Raw genomic sequence first — 20629 nt, forward strand, 5'->3', positions numbered from 1 at the left:
TGTTATGGAAGACCAGGATGCTGCAATAGCGGCCTTCAGCTCTTCTGCATTGTTCGGCCTCATGTCTCTCATCTTTCACTTGGCAATGCCCCATAGATTCTCTATGGGGTTCAGGTCATGCGAGTTTGCTGGCCAATCAAGCACAGTAATCCCACGGTCATTGACCAGGTTTTGGTGCTTTTGGCAGTGTGGGCAGGTGCCAAGTCCTGCTGGAAAATGAATTTAGCATCCCATAGAGCTCGTCTGAGGAAGGAAGCATGAAGTGCTCCCAAATCTCCTGGTATAACGGCTGCGTTGACCCTGGACTTAATGAAACACAGTGGACCAACTACAGCAGATGACACGGCTCCCCAAATCATCACAGACTGTGGAAACTTCACACTGGACTTCAAGCATCTTGCAGTGTGTGGCCTCTTCATTCTTCAGCCATATTCTGGGTTCTTGGTTTCCAATGAGATACAAATTTGCTTCATCAGAAAAGAGGACTTTGGACCACTGAGCAACAGCCCAGGAGTGTTTTTCTTTAGCCCAGGTAAGACGCTTCTGACATTGTTTGTTGTTCAGGAGTGGCTTGACAAGAGGAATACGACATTTGAAGCCCATGTCTGGGATCTGTCTGTGCATGGTGGCGCTTGATGCACTGACTCCAGCCTCACTCCCTCCTTGTGAAAGTCCCTAACACTTTTGAATGGCCTTTTCCTGACAATCCTCTCCAGGCTGCGGTCATCCCTGCTGCTGTGCACCTTTTTCTTCCACACTTTTCCCTCCACATAACTTTCTATTAATGTGCTTTGATACAGCACTTTGGGAACATCCAACTTATTTTGCAATTACCTTTTGAGGCTTTCCCTCCTTATAGTGGGTGTGAATGTTAGTTTTTTTCTGCACAACTGTCAGGTCAGCAGTCTTCCAATAATTGTGCTTCTACTGAACCAGATTGAGAGTCCATTTAAAGGCTCAGGAACCTTTGCAGGTGTTATGGTTTAATTAGCAGATTCGAGTGGGACACTTTGAGCCTAGAATATTGCACCTTTTCACAATATTCTAATTTTCTGAGATTGTGGATTTAGGGTTTCATGAGCTGTAAGCCAAATTCATCACAATTATGACAAAATCACGGCATTGAAATATATTGCTTTGCATGTAATGAGTCTCTCTCATATATTAGTTTCACCTTTTAAGCTGCTTAGTGAAAAAATGTAACTTTTGAATGCATATTCTAATTTTTCCAGGTTTCACCTGTAAATTGCTGCATTTTGAAATTTCAAATACCAGTATAAAGGAGTAGTGGTAAAAAAAAGTGTGGGTTTAACATTTTTTTTGGGGTTAATACTCCTTTAAGGGAATGTGGCAAGGGGGGGTGTGTCCTATTCTTACATACTTTTTCTAATAGGTGTCCCCATTCCATCTTAAAATTAAGGGAGTATGCTGATTCATGTACTTGTGTGTGCATAGTCAGCTAGAGCTACTGAGAAATGTAAACAACTGTTTTTTTATAACAAAATAGAGCACCAACTCGAAAATATGACAAAACAAGCATAAAGCTCCAACAGTTGGTTGACAATTCTAATGCATTATAGTGATTTGCATTTATAACCCATTTACCTACTATAGCTAAAAGGAGTTAATTTTATTAATTAGTACTGACCATGGCAAATACAGAAAATATATACATACTCATTCCCTTTAAAACTATTTTGCAATGTCTGTTTTCTTCTTACCATAACCTTTGGTGAATTGACTAATCGTTGGCAGTTTTCTCGAGCACCAAACTCGTCATTTTGATCGATGATGCTTCCTTTACAGCTTCATGCCACATATCACAATAATAGGGTTTGAACCAAATACAAGGTGTACACTGAGCCGTACTGTTCACTTAACTGTAACACAAATGAAATAAATTAATAAATATATATATAATTGACAATCCATATTATAGTACACTGGGGAACATGATCTGTCTCACTTATTTGTATGTTTCTGTGTTGTATTGAACTGCTTCAGTCTATTTTTGTTCTGTAGTATGCTGACATCTAATAGTTGTTTAGAACCACTATAATTTTTTTTACTTATGAGATTTCGTTTCCCAATTGATAATTAGAGTTGTAAATAATATAACATAATGCCAATAAATATGTTGTAAATGTATAATGAGTGATGACTAATAATTTAATGTACTTGTCATTATTGTTTGAAACAAATCATTTGGTGGAGGGGATTATGGGGGGTTATCCTCAAAAGAGATACTCCGACTTAAGTGCTGTTCAGTCTGTGTGTAACTTTGGAAACGATCCTCAAAAGGCTTTTTCCAAAGTTAGACAGAAGATCCGGCATGTGTAATTGAATTACACTGCCGAATCTTAGGATGCAGTACCGCATCCGCCGCTGGGGGCATTTCGAGTCGAAATGCCGTTGCTAGTATGCAAATTAGCACTTAAGGCGATCCACAAAGCTTTCTAGCTTCCTTTTTGCGCCGTAAGTGTTATTTTGCAAGTGTAAAATTAGGGCTCGTTCTACAAAGTGTAAACTAGTCACACCTTGTAAAAGCCCATTCCAGCGACGGCATTTGGTATGCTTTCCCGAGGGAGAACTCCACGGCAATTTGTAAAAAACAAAACCGGCATGGGTTCCCCCCCAGGAGCATACCAGGCCCTTAGGTCTGGTATGGGTTGTAAGGGGACCCCCCTACGCCGAAAAATCGACGTAGGGGTCCCCCTACAATCCATACCAGACCCGTATCCAAAGCACGCTACCCCCGGCCGGCCAGGAAGGGAGTGGGGACGAGCGAGCGCCCCCCCCCCTCCTGAGCCGTGCCAGGCCGCGTGCCCTCAACATGGGGGGGTTGGGTGCTCTGGGGCAGGGGGGCGCACTACGGGCCCCCCACCCCAGAGCACCCTGTCCCCATGTTGATGAGGACAGGACCTCTTCCCGACAACCCTTGCCATTGGTTGTCGGGGTCTGCGGGCGGAGGCTTATCGGAATCTGGGAGTCCCCTTTAATAAGGGGGCCCCCAGATACCGGCCCCCCACATCCTAAGTGAATGGATATGGGGTACATCGTACCCCTATCCATTCACCTGGAGGCAAAAAGTAAAAGTTAATAAACACACAACACAAGGCTTTTTAAAATATTTATTATTCTGCTCCGGACGCCCCCCCTGTCTTCGTTATTAGCTCTTTTACCAGGGGGGCTTCTTCTTCCACTCTCCGGGGGTCTTCTCCGCTCTCCGGGGGGGGTTTCTTCTTCCGCTCTCCGGGGGGGGCTTCTCCGGACTCCGGGGGGCTTCTTCCATCTTCTCCCCTCTTCCGCTCTTGACTCGGCGAACCCCGGTTCTTCTGCAGCTCTCCGGTGCCTTCTTCTTCAGCGCTGGCTGCCTGCTATGTTTGTGTGTTAGCTCAATTAGTAACAGGCAGCCGGCGCGGTCTTCTGTGACGTCAGGGTCTTCTGTTCTTCTCTCTTCCGATGTTGCCTCGTCGCCTGTTGTCGCTGTAATGATGGAAGCGCGCCTTGCATCCCATTTATATAGGCATCACCGTCCCATCATGCTCCGGCAGGTACCCACGTGGTGGTGCCTACCCACGTGCACCCACCACGTGGGTACCTACCGGAGCATGATGGGACGGTGATGCCTATATAAATGGGATGCAAGGCGCGCTTCCATCATTACAGCGACAACAGGCGACGAGGCAACATCGGAAGAGAGAAGAACAGAAGACCCTGACGTCACAGAAGACCGCGCCGGCTGCCTGTTACTAATTGAGCTAACACACAAACATAGCAGGCAGCCAGCGCTGAAGAAGAAGGCACCGGAGAGCTGCAGAAGAACCGGGGTTCGCCGAGTCAAGAGCGGAAGAGGGGAGAAGATGGAAGAAGCCCCCCGGAGTCCGGAGAAGCCCCCCCCGGAGAGCGGAAGAAGAAACCCCCCCCGGAGAGCGGAGAAGACCCCCGGAGAGTGGAAGAAGAAGCCCCCCCTGGTAAAAGAGCTAATAACGAAGACAGGGGGGGCGTCCGGAGCAGAATAATAAAATATTTTAAAAAGCCTTGTGTTGTGTGTTTATTAACTTTTACTTTTTGCCTCCAGGTGAATGGATAGGGGTACGATGTACCCCATATCCATTCACTTAGGGTGGGGGGCCGGTATCTGGGGGCCCCCTTATTAAAGGGGACTCCCAGATTCCGATAAGCCTCCGCCCGCAGACCCCGACAACCAATGGCAAGGGTTGTCGGGAAGAGGTCCTGTCCTCATCAACATGGGGACAGGGTGCTCTGGGTGGGGGGGCCCGTAGTGCGCCCCCCTGCCCCAGAGCACCCAACCCCCCCATGTTGAGGGCACGCGGCCTGGCACGGCTCAGGAGGGGGGGGCGCTCGCTCGTCCCCACTCCCTTCCTGGCCGGCCGGGTAGCGTGCTTTGGATACGGGTCTGGTATGGATTGTAGGGGGACCCCCTACGTCAATTTTTCGGCGTGGGGGGGTCTCCTTACAACCCATGCCAGACCTAAGGGCCTGGTATGCTCCTGGGGGGGGAACCCATGCCGGTTTTTTCTTTGAAAATTGGCATGGAGTTCTCCCTCAGGAATGCATGCCGCTGTCACTTTTTTTTTCCCCGACGCAACTTTAAGCCGTCGCGATCCTCAAAACTCGGCGTAACGTAACTTCGCGCATGCGCAGTATGGCCGCGCGGGACGCGCCTCATTTAAATGGGACTCGCCCCATTTGAATAGGAACGCCTTGCGCCGGCGGAATTTTAGTTACACAGCCTGAAATTTCTAGATAAGTGCTTTGTGGATCAGGCACTTAGGTAGAAACTTTAAGGCAGTGTAACTTAAATTGGATTTTTAAGTTACGTCAGGTTTTTGTGGATCTGGCCCACGGTGTGGGGTTGTTTTTCAGGGGTTGGGCTTGGCCCCTTATTTCTAGTGATGGTAACTCTTAAGGCGTCAGCATAACAAGACATTTTGGACAATTTCATGCTGCCAACTTTGTGGGAACAGCTTGGGGTTGGCCCCTTCCTATTCCAACATGACTGTGCACCAGTGCACAAAGCAAGATCCATAAAGACATGGATGAGCAAGTTTGAGGTGGAGGAACATGACTGGCCTGCACATCTCAACCCGATAGAACACCTTTGGGATGAATTAGAGCATAGACCGCAAGCCAGGCCTTCACTCCTAAACCTTGTGGACAGCCTTCCCAGAAGAGTTGAAGCTGTTATAGCTGCAAAGAGTGGGCCAACTCAATATTGAACCCTACAGACTAAGACTGGGATGCCATTAAAGTTTAAAAAGGGAGAAAGAGGACGTAGCGCGAGTGAGGTGGAGGTGTAGGACGGCTCTATGGCGGCAGGAGACACACGCCGCTCTGAGACTCCGTCGGCACCGCTCGTGACCTCGCAGACCACAGCGTGTGTTTTGTGAGAAGCAAGCGGGTGCCGCAACCCCGCCGCATCCCCGCTTGGACCGGGAATACCACCCTGGAAACCGCCAGTGAACGAGCCCCCGCTGGACACGCAGCGCCGGAGAAACTGAAGCTGCTGCGCTCCCAGCACTGATGTCAGCAGCCTGTGTGGGGATACGCGCTTCAGGGGCTGTCAGAAACCCATCGGAGACATGTAGCCGGGCAGTGGAGCAGGAGGAAAAGTAAAGGGTCTGGTGAGGCGCTCAGTTGAGCCGATTCCGAGCGGGTCCCCCCCCCCGTGACCCCCCCTCCCGTCGGTTATAATATTGTCCCCCGGAATTACCATACACCAGTACACCAGCACATCATAAGGAGTCTTATTGTGTAATAATGGAAATAATTAGATGTTAACTGTCTATTGGGTTAGATACCTGCGAGAACTGTAAATGATGGGAACACAAAATGCAAAGTGAAATATAAGTGAACATACAATTGAATATATAACCCACACTGGGACATGATGATGTAATTGAAGAAATATCTGAGGAGTATGATAGCTGGTTTATTTGAACTCACCACCTGTTGCAAAATCTTTACACTGTCTGTTCTCTTTAGGACATATTTAAGTGTATGGTCCCAGTCCTTATTGAATGGCTCTGGCTGGTCTGTGGAGTCAGACAGGAGGGAAATCTAGGGCAATATAAATTCTGATCTTCCCTCTTATGATCTACCTAATTGCCCCTTTATATAGTTGAATTAACGACAACCCCGATGGCCTGGGCATTGAGGCATTAGCGTTCTGAGGAGAAACTTAGGCCGGTGAAGGATGACCAAAAACACATTACTCTCTCTCTGGACTGTACCGGTAACGCATACGTGACCGTGAGAAGCTGGTAAAATCCTAGTTTTTGAAGACTGGGGGACAGGGAAAAGGCCTGGGCATTGAAGCATTCGCGTTCTGAGGGAAAACTTAGGCCGGTGAAGGATGGCCAAAAATACATTACTTTTTTCTGGACTGTACCGGTAACGCACATGTGACCGTGAGAAGCTGGTAAAATTCCAGTTTTTGAAGATTGGGGGACAGGGAAAGATCATTTAGGCCCCCCCTGACTCAAGGTGTCTCTCCCTGTCTCTGGAACAATGAGGATGTTCTGGGCTGATGTAGCATAGGAGATGACTCTTTAAAAACATTGAAGGTATTTTCCTTCTAAGAAGTGAGTCCGGGAGCCCAGGTAATTCTGCTTAAAGCAGTAAACGTCCTCTTCCCTGCTGATCAGCCCTTTACCTCCTTGTTTTAGTTCAGGGCTCTTGCTTTCCTGTGGCCCTCTCTTTATTAAAATATCTATTTATTCAGGACATGAGTAGTACATAGGGGAAGATAGAGGCTCACATCGGGAAGAAAGTCGTGGGCTGCTCTCTTTCCTTTTCAAAAAAAAAAAAAAAAATCCATCTCCAAACTGGGGAAGAGAATCAGACCCTCCAACAAAATGAATAGATCTACGAGGGGTGGCACTACAAAACCAACTAAGAATAAATCGGGGAACAGCTCCATACAGCAATATTTGATGCAGGAAGGGAGCCTAAAAAGCCCAGGACTCGCAAAAAAAACTGAAAAGAAGAAGATCGATAAAAAAAAAGGTGTAGGAACAAGTAGTGTGGAGAGCTCTAGAGGTGAAACGACACTAGAAAGCGAGCAAGAGCAAAATAATGCAGAGGAGCTATCCCAAGATACACAGCCCCCTACAAAGGCAGAGATGAACGCAATGCTGGTGAGGATGGAAAATGTCATGGAAAATATCATAAGGACAGAAATTAACAAGATAAGAATAGACCTAGGAGGGCTCTGTGAAAGAGTGGTAGAGACGGAAAAGAGAATAGAGGAGCAGGATCAGGAAATAAAATCCTTGAAAAAGCAAGTAAAGGCCCTGACCGAAAACCAGAGATTGGTGGCATATAGGATTGAGGACCAGGAGAATCGCAACAGGCGACAGAACCTTAGAATCAGAGGGTTAGTAGAAGAAAAGGAGGAAGACCTAAGAGACATCATGAACACAATTTTTAACCCCCTGCTAGAGAGATCAGTAGAATCCAAGCCTCTTAAGATTGAGAGAGTACACCGAGTGGGGAACTCCCAACAAATAGAAAGATACGGCCCAAGAGATGTGGTCGTAAGGTTCAGGAATTACGTCGATAAAGCAGAAATATGGAGCAGGCTTAGGGGGAAACCCCCCCTGAGATATAGAGACACCGAGATACAAATATTCTCCGATCTGGCTAAAGAAACACTGGCAAGGAGGAGATGCTTGAAACCCCTCTTGGAGCTTATGCGGGCACAAAATATTAGGTACCAATGGGGATTTCCGGCGTGCCTCATAGGTATAAAGGGAGGTAAAACAGCACGACTTAGGTACCCGGAGGAACTGAATGAATTTTGCTCTAAAATGGACTTAACAATCCCTGAACTCCCTGATTGGGTGGATTAGCTGGGCGATGCTTAGTATGGAATTCTGAGATGCTGGACGGGGAGGGGGGGGAGGGGGGGGTGGGGGGAGTCAAGGGGGAGCCCTCAACACCACCACAAAAGAGGAGCCAAGGATGAAGGCGAGGAGTCTTCTACCAGTGGCTCCCAGGCCAAGAGTGGGCCGGGGTGGGGGAGGGAGGGAGGGGGGGCTGGGGAGTGAGGGGGGGGAGGGGGGAAAATGGGAGGACGGAGGGAAAGGGGTGGGGGGAGGGAAATGGGAGGGGGACCATCCGAACGACTCCACAAGAATTCTCTTGAAACTTATAATAAAAAAATAAAAAAAAAATAAAAAAAAAGATAAATGACAGATATTAAATTCCTATCATACAATGTAAAAGGACTAAACTCCCATACCAAGAGACATAAAATTCTTGGCGAATTAACGCAGTATAAAGTAGATATTGTATACCTACAAGAGACCCACATTACCTTAGAGTCCAATATAAAGCTGCACTCACTTGAATATCCTGTTTGGTATTATGGGGATACAGTTTCATCGAGATCCCGTGGGGTTGCCATTGGATTTTCAAGAGGAGTTAGATTCACATTGGTGGACAGAATGATCGACCCTGAGGGGAGATACTTGTTTTTGAAAATAAAACTAGGAGAGGAGGATTATACCCTGGCAAATGTGTATGCCCCCAATGTGAACTCGGTTAAATATATCAGTAAAATCCTCAGAAAATTAAAAGATTTTGAAGAGGGACATGTGGTGTTGATGGGGGACTTTAACTTCTGCATGTGCCCAAGCCTCGATAGTACGTCCCATGGCTCAGGGGAATAACGGTGAGCATCTTAAGCTACTGAAAAAACAAATGACACAAAATCAAATGGTTGATGTCTGGCGAATCGCTATCCCCAAGACACGTGACTATACGTTTTTTTCCCCAGTACATGGGACGTACTCGAGGATCGACTACATCCTCGTAGGACCATAGACTTTTGGAGAGAGTGGTGGAAGTAAGATGTGAGATCACGACACTATCAGACCATGCTCCATTTCCATGATAATAAACACATCCATACAAAAATCCTCCCCACCTGAATGGAGATTGGATGAAAGTTTGTTGGGGGACGAGGAGGTGGTCGAAAGAGTACAGAAAGAATTGAAATGGTATTTTCAGGAGAATGACAGGGAAGGTATCTCAAGAGCAACTCTGTGGGATGCCCACAAAGCCTATATAAGAGGGATCTTTATTGCAGAAGGGGCAAAGAAAAAAAAATAAGGATGAGTAAACTAAAAACATTAAAGGAGGAGATATATAAGCTGGAACAGGAACATAAAAGGCAGGGACAAAAGAGGGAAACACTCCGTAAGTTAACTATAACAAGAGATGAATATATCTTGCTGGGCAAGAAACCAAGAACTTCATAGACAGGATAGAGAGAGAAAGATATGTCTGGGGAAATAAACCTAGTAAAAATTTGGCCAGAATGGTAAAAAAAAAGAAAACCAGGAATTTTATTGAAAAAATCAGGAACGGGAATGGGGACATAGTATACGTCACAAATCAAATAGCAGAATCTTTTAGAAGCTATTATGAAAAACTATACGATGTTCAACAGAAGTTTAGGGACCCAGCCGAAAAAAGGGAAAAGATCAGGGAAGTATTACAGCAAACTAGCCTACCAAAGATAGAAGAGTACGAGATAGAAAGAATGGAGGAATGTATAACTGAGCAGGAAATACGAGAGGTCTTAAAAAATACCCCTAAGGGGAAAAGCCCCAGACCAGACGGTTTCACGTCAGCCTACATACAAAGGTTTAGTACCATCTTAGTCCCTAGACTTTGCCATTATTTCAATGGCCTGGGGCTAGACTACGAGATGAGTAGGGAGGCATTAACAGCTACGATTACTGTCATTAAAAAAGAGGGAAAGGACAACACGATCTGCTCAGGGTTTCGACCAATCTCACTCCTGAATGCAGATACTAAACTGTATGCAAAAATTTTGGCCGAAAGAATGAAGGGGGTGATGACAGCTGTTGTCCACCCAGACCAGGTTGGTTTCATACCTGGGAGGGAGGGTAAGGACAATGGGGTTAGGGCTCTTCTTCTCTTGGAGCAGATCAAAGAAAAAGGGACCCCCGGTCTATTCCTGTCAGTAGACGCTGAGAAAGCGTTCGACAGGGTAGACTGGGGGTTCCTGATACAAACATTAGAATTTATAGGAATAGGCCCAAGGATGATCAAGTGGATCAAAACTCTCTATTTTCATCCATGTGCTAGGATCAAGATTAACGGATCTCTGTCCGCACCCTTTGAGATGAGAAATGGAACTAGGCAGGGTTGCCCCCTGTCCCCCCTCCTTTTTGTCCTCTCATTGGAACCCCTGCTGGCAATGGTTCGACAAAATCCAGAAATTTATGGAGTAGAAGTAGGAGAAGACGAGCATAAATTGTCCGCCTTTGCAGACGATATTCTATTTTTTATAAGCAGCCCAAGAGTCACCTTCCCGAAATTAATAGCTACTTTAAAACAATATGGTGAGGTATCAAACTTTAAAATGAATACTGAAAAGACGGAGGTACTGAACATTAATATTCTTAAAGAGGAAGAACAATATCTGCAAAAGAAATATAACTTCACATGGCAAAGTGAGATAAAGTACCTGGGCATAAAACTGGCAAATAACTTTAAGAAAATATATAGAATAAACTTTATCCCCCTGCTTAACGAAATTAAAAGAGAAATTAAAAACATATATAATAAACCAATCTCGTGGTTCGGGAGGATAAATGTAGTTAAAATGGTCCTTATCCCAAAAATTCTGTATAAGTTTCAAATGGTCCCAATTTACCTGCCACCGTCATACATCAAAATAATTAACTCCCTTATAATGAACTATATTTGGAATAATAAAAAACACAGGGGGCCATATTCTGATACATTTCAGGCGGCGGAACGTATGTACTTTACGTTACGCCGCCGCAAGTTTAAGTGGCAAGTGCCGGATTCCCAAACCACTTACCTGTGAACTTGCGGCGGCATCGCGTAAAGTCCACCCGTGTAAGCCATCCTAATTCAAATGATCCAGGCAGGGGGCGTGGATCATTTAAATTAGGCGCGCTCCCGCGCCGATCGTAATGCGCATGCTCCGTCGGGTAAATTACCCGACTTGCATCGCGCTAAATGACGTCTCACGGACGTCATTTGTTTTGACTGTAACGTAAATGGCGTCCAGCGCCATTCACGGACGACTTACGTAAACGACGTTCAATTTTGAAATTTCGACGCGGGATCGACGGCCATACTTAACATTGAGTACGCCACCTAGGGGGCATCTTTATCTTTACGCCGCGTATCGCTTACGGAAACGACGTTAAAACACTACGGCGGGCAAGCGTACGTTCGAGAATCGGCGTGAGTAGTCATTTGCATATTCTACGCTGACCGCCACCTAGCGGTCAGCGTAAATATTGCAGCCTAAGATACAACGGCGCAGGCTGGTGTATCTTAGGCATGTTTAAGTGTATCTCATTTTGAGAATACACTTAAACATAGGAAAGGGACTTACGTAGGCGTATCTGTTGATACGCCTACGTAACTTGTTTAAGAATATGGCCCAGGGTGTCTGCTCAAACACTAAAACGGGCCAAGAAAAAGGGAGGCTTAGCGGTTCCGGATATCAGATTGTATTATAATGCTGCGGTTCTCTCACGGGTGATAGAATGGGCTAAAGAGTCCCAGGATAAGAGATGGATACACATTGAATGCACATTAGCGAGGACACAGCTAGGGAGATTAATTTGGAACCCACCACAATATAGAACTCTACACACGTCAACACACACAATTACACATAATGCGTGGAGGATCTGGGATAGATTACATAAACAATTAAAAACAGAATTCAATTCACCCTTAATAGACTTAAAAGAAAATGAATTTTTTTCACCAGGGACAAAAGAAGTAGGCGGAAATTGGATCACTAATAGAACACAGCTAAAAGATATAACACTAGAGGGTAAAATTAGGACACTTCACGATATCAAATATAGCATTGGAATTAGGGCGCTTGACGAGTGGAGATACTTGCAGTTGGTATCATTTGTCAAGGGCCTCCCACACCCTTTGCGGACACAAGAGGAGTACACTATTTTGGAACAATTGTGTAGCACCGAAAGCTCAAAAGGAAATATATCTAAAATGTATAATTATCTGCAGAAAACGGAAGAGTTGGACACGCTCAAATACATCCAAAATTGGGAAAGAGATTTAGAGGGAAGAGGGAAATCGTCCATAGGAAGAATCTTGAACATGACCCACACCTCGGCGGTGGATGTAAGAACCGCTGAGATGAACTTCAAATGTCTGACGAGGTGGTATGCCACCCCAGATAAAATGGCCAAATTTAGAGCGGATGAGTCAGAGAAATGCTGGAGAGGTTGTGCGTCAAGAGGAACGATGGCGCACCTTTGGTGGGACTGCCTGAAAATAAAAGCCTATTGGAAAAAAATCTTGGCCCTGATAAAAGTAATAACAAAAAAGGAAGTAGAAGATAACCCATGGGTAGTTCTCTTCCACGGGGGGGAGGTACCAGAGAAGGAATACAAGGGCTCATTGATCCCCCATTTGCTCAACGCAGCGAAACGATTGATACCCTTAAAATGGAGAGATCTGGAAAGTCTGCAAATGTGGGAATGGATCGACTCCGTAGAGGATACTTATAGGAGAGAGAAATTAAAATTTGGAGTTTATAAAAACAAGGTAGGGGAAAAGGATATTTGGGCACCCTGGTTAGAATTCAAAAAGTCCTGGAGTTTCGCAGAAAACCTGAGAGAGGAATAGGAATGTATTTGCAACTAAGGGAAAGAATTCATCAAGTGGAGTCGTGGGATGGTCCAGGGCGGGGGAAGGGTGGGGGGAAGAGGGGGGGTTCTTTGTCGGGGAGGGGGGTAAAGGAGTTTTTGTTTTTTCTCTGTTACGCGGATAAAAAATGTATTTTATTAAAAATCTGTATTGAGTACATTGCTGCTGGCTGACGCGTTTCGAGGTGGCAGAGACCTCTTCCTCAGAGCCCAGCAGTCAGGGGAAGAGGTCTCTGCCACCTCGAAACGCATCAGACAGCAGCAACGCACCTCGCCACCCCCCTACATTCTGGAGTGTGGTTTGAGGGGTACTTCAATTATCGTTTGACAAGCCTTTTATCATTCTTTGTTTGTGAGTAGTTTTCATTATTTTGTTATTCCATTGGAGTGTGGTTTGAGGGGTACTTCAATTATTGTTTGACAAGCCTTTTATCAATCTTTGTTTGTGAGTAGTTTTCATTATTTTGTTATTCCATAAAAATTTGTCAAACGGTAGTACACGAGGCTGGTGCGCCTTTCTTTCTCCCTTTTTGTCTTCTATCAGGATTCCCCCATCCATGAAGGGCAGCAAGGCCTCTGTCACTACGGGTTTTTTTGACATCTAAGGAGAACTGTATGTAGACATCTGATTAATTATCAAGGATCCCACTTGTGCGCAGGAGTTTGTGTTTTTTGTCAGTATTTCGTGCCATTAAAGTTTGTCTAAGGGTATATAGGCCAATCTCCTTGATCAACACCAATGTTAAGGTGCTGGCCAAAATTCTGGCTGGTAGGTTGCAGTCGGTGATACTTAAACTGATTAACTCGGATCAAACCGGTTTTATACCGGGGAGATGCACTCAAATGAACCTGAGGAGGTTATATGTCAATCTACAAACATCTCACGCCAATTGCGGTAAACGGGTGGTGGCATCACTCGATACAAAAAAAGCGTTTGACTCGGTCGAATGGCACTACCTCTTTGCTCTACTTTTGAAGCTGGGTCTCGGGCCGAGATTTGTGAACTGGGTTAGGCTGCTATATAATGAACCTAGAGCTAGTATTAGGGTCAATGGACTTATATCGAATTCATTTAAGATTGGTAGGGGGACGAGACAGGGCTGTCCCTTGTCACCACTTTTGTTTGCATTGGCCATAGAGCCCCTGGCGGTTAGGCTCAGGGATCAGACTGACATCAGGGGGCTGTTTTTTGGGGATATGGAGGAACGTGTATCATTATATGCGGACGATATGCTCCTATACTTGGGAGATCCAGACGTTTCCTTAATGGCTGCATTTTCCCTGATACACGAGATGGGTTCTTTTTGTTTATGTTTTCTTTGAGGGCGTTTTTTTTGCTCTATTTCTTTTTACCTGTTTTTTTCTCTGGTTGCTATAGCGCTCTATGTCTATTTTACATGATATGGGCTAAAGTATTATTAAATATCTCCTAGACGAGAGTGCAAGGTTTAGTAATAGCTATAAGTTAGGTGTATGCACTTTTATGTGAATCCATGTTAGGATTGTTCTTTGTCATTCTGATGTATATGATGATGAAGGATAAGGGATTTCTTGCCGTCCCCCTTCTAAGAATGTTTTACACTGTCCTTGTACCTTATATACGCTGTTATTTTCTGTGAATGTGTATATGGCTAATAAAAACCTTTAAAAAAAAATACTTTTGGTAATATAGTGTATGTCTGTGTTGCCAACCGTCCGTAGAATTACGGACAGCCCGTAAAAACTGGGCACTTTTCTCCTGTCCGTGAAAGTCTGTGGCAGGAGAAAAGTGCCAGTAAAAATCACGGCGACCAGTTCGTGAACATACGATCCTCCTAAGCTGAGCCTTCCAGTACTGCCTCTGCCAAGCCCAGCCCACCCCACCTGCCGCGCAACCAATGATGTGACAGGCAGGGTCTGGGCGGGCGGATTTGAGGAGCCTCATGGCGGAGTGGACAGAGCAGACGCTGGCGTGTGTGGGAGTCGGGCGCTGCGCAGATTTTGACCTAACCGAACTGGACTGGTGCAACGGACTCCTGGCTGAGGCTGACTGAGGCACTGAGCCTAGTGGTGAGTGCACTCACAGTCTCAGAAAAAAAACTGTCACTGAGACAGGCAGTCCGAAGGGGGGGATGATGGTGACAGGGGGGGGGGGGTTTATGTCTGATGGTGGTTAGCAGGGGGTGATATGTCTGGTGGTGGTGGCAGGGGGTGATATGTCTGGTGGTGGTGACAGGGGGTCATATGTCTGGTGGTGGTGGCAGGGAGTGATATGTCTGGTGGTGGTGGTGGCAGGGGGTGATATGTCTGGTGGTGGTGGCAGGGGTGATGTGTCTGATGGTGGTTAGCAGGGCGTGATATGTCTGGTGGTGGTGGTGGCAGGGAGTAATATGTCTGGTGGTGGCAGGGGGTGATATGTCTGGTGATGGTTGGCAGGGGGTGATATGTCTGGTTGTGGTGGCAGGGGGTGATGTCTGATGGCTGGCAGGGGGTGATATGTCTGGTGGTGGTGGCAGGGGGTGATGTCTGATGGCTGGCAGGGGGTGATATGTCTGGTGGTGGTGGTGGTGGTGGCAGGGGGTGATATGCCTGGTGGTGGTGGTGGCAGGGGGTGATATGTCTGGTGATGGTTGGCAGGGGTGATATGTCTGGTGGGCAGGGGGTGATGTGTCTGGTGATGGTTGGCAGGGGGTGATGTGTCTGGTGATGGTTGGCAGGGGTTGATGTGTCTGGTGATGGTTGGCAGGGGTTGATGTGTCTGGTGATGGTTGGCAGGGGGTGATGTGTCTGGTGATGGTTGGCAGGGGGTGATGTGTCTGGTGATGGTTGGCAGGGGGTGATGTGTCTGGTGATGGTTGGCAGGGGGTGATGTGTCTGGTGATGGTTGGCAGGGGGTGATGTGTTTGGTGATGTTTGGCAGGGGGTGATATGTCTGGTGTTGGTGGCAGGGGGTGATATGTCTGGTGGTGGTGGCAGGGGATGATGGTGGGTAATGATGGTGGCAGGGGGTGATGTCTGATGGTTGGCAGGGGGTGATGGTGTCAGGAGGTGATGGTGGCAGGGGGTGAAATCTGATGGTGGCAGGGGGTGATGGGTAATGATGGTGGCAGGGGGTGATGATGGCAGGGGGTGTTGTCTGATGGTGTCAGGAGGTGATGATGTCAGGAGGTGATGATGTCAGGAGGTGATGATGTCAGGGGGTCTTTAGAATTGGGAACAAATTCTGGTGATCCCAGTAGTAGTAGCTACCAGGGATTTCCCCTCACTTTCTGTGGTGGTTATGGAACAGAAGTGAAGGGGAAATCTCTCCAGTTGGACACGGGTGACAAAAACTGGTGGACTAAATAATTTGCCCTTATTATATCGAAAATAACAGAAATATGTTTTTTTTTTGTTACCTTAATATCTATCTACCTTAAATCACATTGCTATTTGCCTAATGTAATTGTTTGTAGCCTAAATACTGAAATTTGCCCTTAAAGATGTAGTTTTGTAACTTTTGTAAACTGCCAGTAAAAACGTGGCTGTGTCAGTAAATCTTTGGTGTCCTGCCAGTAAATTTCAATCTGGTAGGTTGGCAACACTGGTGTATGTTTGATCTATATTATGTACCTAGGTGGCTTCTATGAATGCAATAATGTATACTGTATGCTAGACTTATCTTTTCTATAATAATTCTATAGCAATATAAAAACCTTACCCTTTAACCACTTAAGGACTGCCTCCTGCAAATATACGTCAGCAGAATGGCACGGCTGGGCACATGTACGTACAGGTACGTCCTGTACATGTACCCAGCCGTGGGTCGCGGACGCGCTCCGCGACCCGGTCCGAAGCTCTGGGACCGGAACCCGCGGACCCGATCGCCGCTGGGGTCCCGCGATCGGTCCCCGGAGCTGAAGAATGGGGAGAGCTGTGTGTAAACACGGCTTCCCCGTTCTTCACTGTGGCGGCGTCATCGATCGTGTCATCCCTTTTATAGGGAGACACAATCGATGACGTCACTCCTACAGCCACACCCCCCTACAGTTGTAAACACACACTAGGTGAAACATAACCCCCTGTGGTTAACTCCCAAACTGCAACTGTCATTTCCACAATAAACAATGCATTTTAAATGCATTTTTTGCTGTGAAAATGACAATGGTCCCAAAAATGTGTCAAAATTGTCCGAAGTGTCCGCCATAATGTCGCAGTCATGAAAAAAATCGCTGATCGCCGCCATTGGTAGTAAAAATTTTTTTTTTATAAAAATGCAATAAAACTATCCCCTATTTTGTAAACGCTATAAATTTTGCGCAAACCAACCGATAAACGCTTATTGCGTTTTTTTTTACCAAAAATATGTAGAAGAATACAACTGAGGAAAAAAAAAATTGTATATATGTTTTTGGGGGATTTTTCAAAATTGTCGCTCTATTTTTGTTTATAGCACAAAAAATAAAAACCGCAGAGGTGATCAAATACCACCAAAAGAAATCTCTATTTGTGGGAAGGACGCCAATTTTGTTTGGGAGCCACGTTGCACGACCGCGCGATTGTCAGTTAAAGCGACGCAGTGCCGAATCGCAAAAAGGGGCCTGGTCTTTTACCTGCATTTTGATCCGGGTCTTAAGTGGTTAAAAAAACATATATATTCTGTATATATAAAAACCTTTCTTGATATACATGTAGCATCCTCCTAGTGTAAAGCAGGTTGCTAGGTACATTTAGTTTAGCTCCTCTGTAATTAGTGGAGCAGGGTTGATTGTTTATAGAAAAAGGAAAAAAGAGGGCATACAGCCCAGACAGGATTCATCAAAGAGGAACAAAAACACATTTTAGCAAAAAATATTAAATATTTTATTATAAATAATTCCACCATATAGAAAAGTAAAAAAAAAACGATACCTCCACCATACATTGTAAAGAATAATAACGTTATCATGACACAGATAGCAACACCAACCACACGTTCATTCAGACCCAAAACACACAGGTATCAGCTTAATAGCAATTGGTTCCAGAAAACAAGATAAATTGTCTACTGTTCGTTGTGGATATGTACGAGCTCAAAAATTGGCCAATTAAACAACACATATAATAGACGTGAATATTGATATGGAATCTGCAGCTGCAAAAAATCCTGTGTGATGAGAATGAAAGCCACTTTCCACACGTTCTCAGGATGTAAACCCCAGGACTGAAGGGAGGAGTGTGGAAATTATCACATATTCCAGGGATGAAAGGACTGTAAAAATAAGGATGAAATTAACCACTTCTCATCACGTCTATAGTCATATGACGGCCGCAAGGTGGCTCTGCCATCCTGGGTGGCCGTCATATAATGTCCTCGGGCCCCCGGGGCGTGCGTGTGCCCACTGCGTCACTCGTGTGCCGGTGCACGTGCCTGGCGGCCGCAGTGTCCGCCAGATGCCCGCGATCGGCAGTTACAGAGCCAGGGACAGGGATCTGTGCGTGTAAACACACAGATCCACATCCTGTCAGGGAGAGGAGACCAATGGTATGTTCTTGTACATAGGGACACAGATCGGTCACCTCCCCCAGTCAGTCCCCTCCCCCCACAGTTAGAATCACTCCCTAGGGAACGCATTTAACCCTTTAATCGCCCCCTAGTGTTAACCCCTTCCCTTCCAGTCACATTTCTACCGTAATCCATGCATATTTATAGCACTATTCGCTGTATAAATGTGAATGGTCCCAAAATAGTGTCAAAAAGTGTCCGCCGCAATATCGCAGTCCTGACAAAAATCGCAGATAACCGCCATTACTAGTTAAAAAAAAAAAAAACACACAAATCTATCCCCTATTTTGTAGTCGCTATAACTTTTGTGAAAACCAATCACTATACGCTTACTGCAATTTTTTTTTTTACCAAAAATATGTAGAAGAATACAAATCGGCCTAAACTGAGATTTTTTTTTTTTTTTTTTTTATTGGGATATTTATTATAGCAAAAAGTAAAAAACATTGGGCTAGATTCAGCAAGAATTTACGCCGGCGTATCTATAGACAAAGCCCGCGTAAATTCAAAGCTGCGCCGGCGTATTTTCTTTCGTATTCAGAAAGCAAGAAACCGCCGAAATTAGGCCAAGATCCAACTGCGTAAGTCTCTTACGCCGTCGTAACTTAGGGTGCATATTTACACTGGCCGCTAGTGGCGGATTTTGTCGTTTTCGGTGTAGAAAATGCAAATGACCTTAGATACGCCGATTCACAAACGTACGTGCGCCTGGGGGAAGTTTTTACGTCATTTGCCGTAAGGCCTTTTTCCGGCGTAACATTGCTCCTGCTTCTATGAGGCATATGCAATGGTAAGTATGGACGTCGTTCCCGCGTTCGAATTTTGAATTTTTTAGCGTCGTTTGCGTAAGTCGTTTTGCGAATAGGGCTGGACGTAATTTACGTTAACATCGAAAGCAATGACGATTTGCGTCAGAATTTCGAGCTTGCGCACTGGGATTCTTTCACGAACGGCGCATGCGCCGTTCGTAAAAAACGTAAAATACGCGGGGTCAACAATAATTTAAATAAAACACGCCCACATCATCCCCATTTGAATTAGGCGGGCTTACGCCGGCCCACATACGTTATGCCGCCGTAGCTTAGGGAGCAAGTTATTTATGAATACGGAACTTGCGCCCTAATTTACGGTGGCGTAACGTATCGGGGCTATCTGAATCTAGCCCACTGTGTTTTTTTTTCAAAATTTACAATTTTTTTGTTTATAGTGCAAAAAATTAAAACCGCAGAGATGATCAAATACCGCCAAAAGAAAGCTCTTTTTGTGGGGAAAAAGGGACGTCAATTGTGTTTGGAAGCCACGTCACACGACCGCGCAATTGTCTTTCAAAGTGTGACAGTGCTAAAAGCTGAAAATTGGCCTGGGCAGGAAGGAGATGAAAATGCCCAGTATTGAAGCGGTCGAATGATAATAATTGCACATAGATTTGGACAAAAAAGTGGTCCACAGTCAATTGGAAAAGAGGGTTGCCTTTCAAATAAAGTTCATTTCCAGTGTGGGACGAACAGAATATTATCTCTCCAGTTAGGGCCAGTTCACACCAAGACGCAGTTCCGTACACATTTTTTTCTGAACTAAAAATGCATACACAGTGTTTACCATGTATTCCAATGGCTCTAGTTCCCACCATGCAGTCAGTCAGGGCATGTCTTAATGAGAGGCGGAACACCTGGGCAACGCCAGGGGCCCGCAGCTGCATGGGGGGCCCCTGCACTTCCACAAAGCAGCTGGACCTTGAGATCACGCTGCCCCGAAATTGGGGTCCCCATGCTTGGGGGATATCTGGGATGTAGAGGTGTCAGAGTGCTGGGGGATATCTGGGGTGTAGAGGGGTCAAAGTGCTGGGGGGATATCTAGGGTCTAGAGGGGTCAGAGTGGCTGGGGGGATATCTGGGATGTAGAGGGGTCAGAGTGCTGGGAGGACAGTCTGGGATGTAGAGGGGTCAGAGTGCTGGGGGGGATATGTGGGGTGTAGAGGGGTTAGAGTGCTGGGGGGATATCTGGGGTGTAGAGGGGTCAGAGTGCTGGGGGGGATATTTCTGGGGTCTAAGGGGGTTAGAGTGCTGGGGGGATATCTAGGGTCTAGAGGGTCAGAGTGCTGGGGGGATATCTGGGATGTAGAGGGGTCAGAGTGCTGGGGGGGATATCTGGGGGTCTAAGGGGGTTAGAGTGCTGGGGGATATCTATGGTCTAGAGGGGTCAGAGTGCTGGGGGGATATCTGGGGTCTAAGGAGGTCAGAGTGCTGGGAGGATATCTGGGGTGTAGAGGGGTCAGAGTGCTGGGGATATCTGGGGGTCTAGAGGGGTCAGAGTGATGGGGGGATATCTGGGTTGTAGAGGGTCAGAGTGCTGGGGGATATCTGGGGTCTAGAGGGGTCAGAGTGCCGGGGGGATATCT

The 20629-nt window shown here is 46.1% G+C and overlaps 1 pseudogene; it reads right to left on the reverse strand.

Moving 5' to 3' along the window:
* The window catches only part of LOC120913335, an 83427-nt pseudogene that overhangs the window by 40195 nt on the left and 22603 nt on the right, over positions 1 to 20629 (reverse strand).

This window comes from Rana temporaria, chromosome 9 (genome assembly GCF_905171775.1).
Source record: "Rana temporaria chromosome 9, aRanTem1.1, whole genome shotgun sequence".
Taxonomy (NCBI): domain Eukaryota; kingdom Metazoa; phylum Chordata; class Amphibia; order Anura; family Ranidae; genus Rana; species Rana temporaria.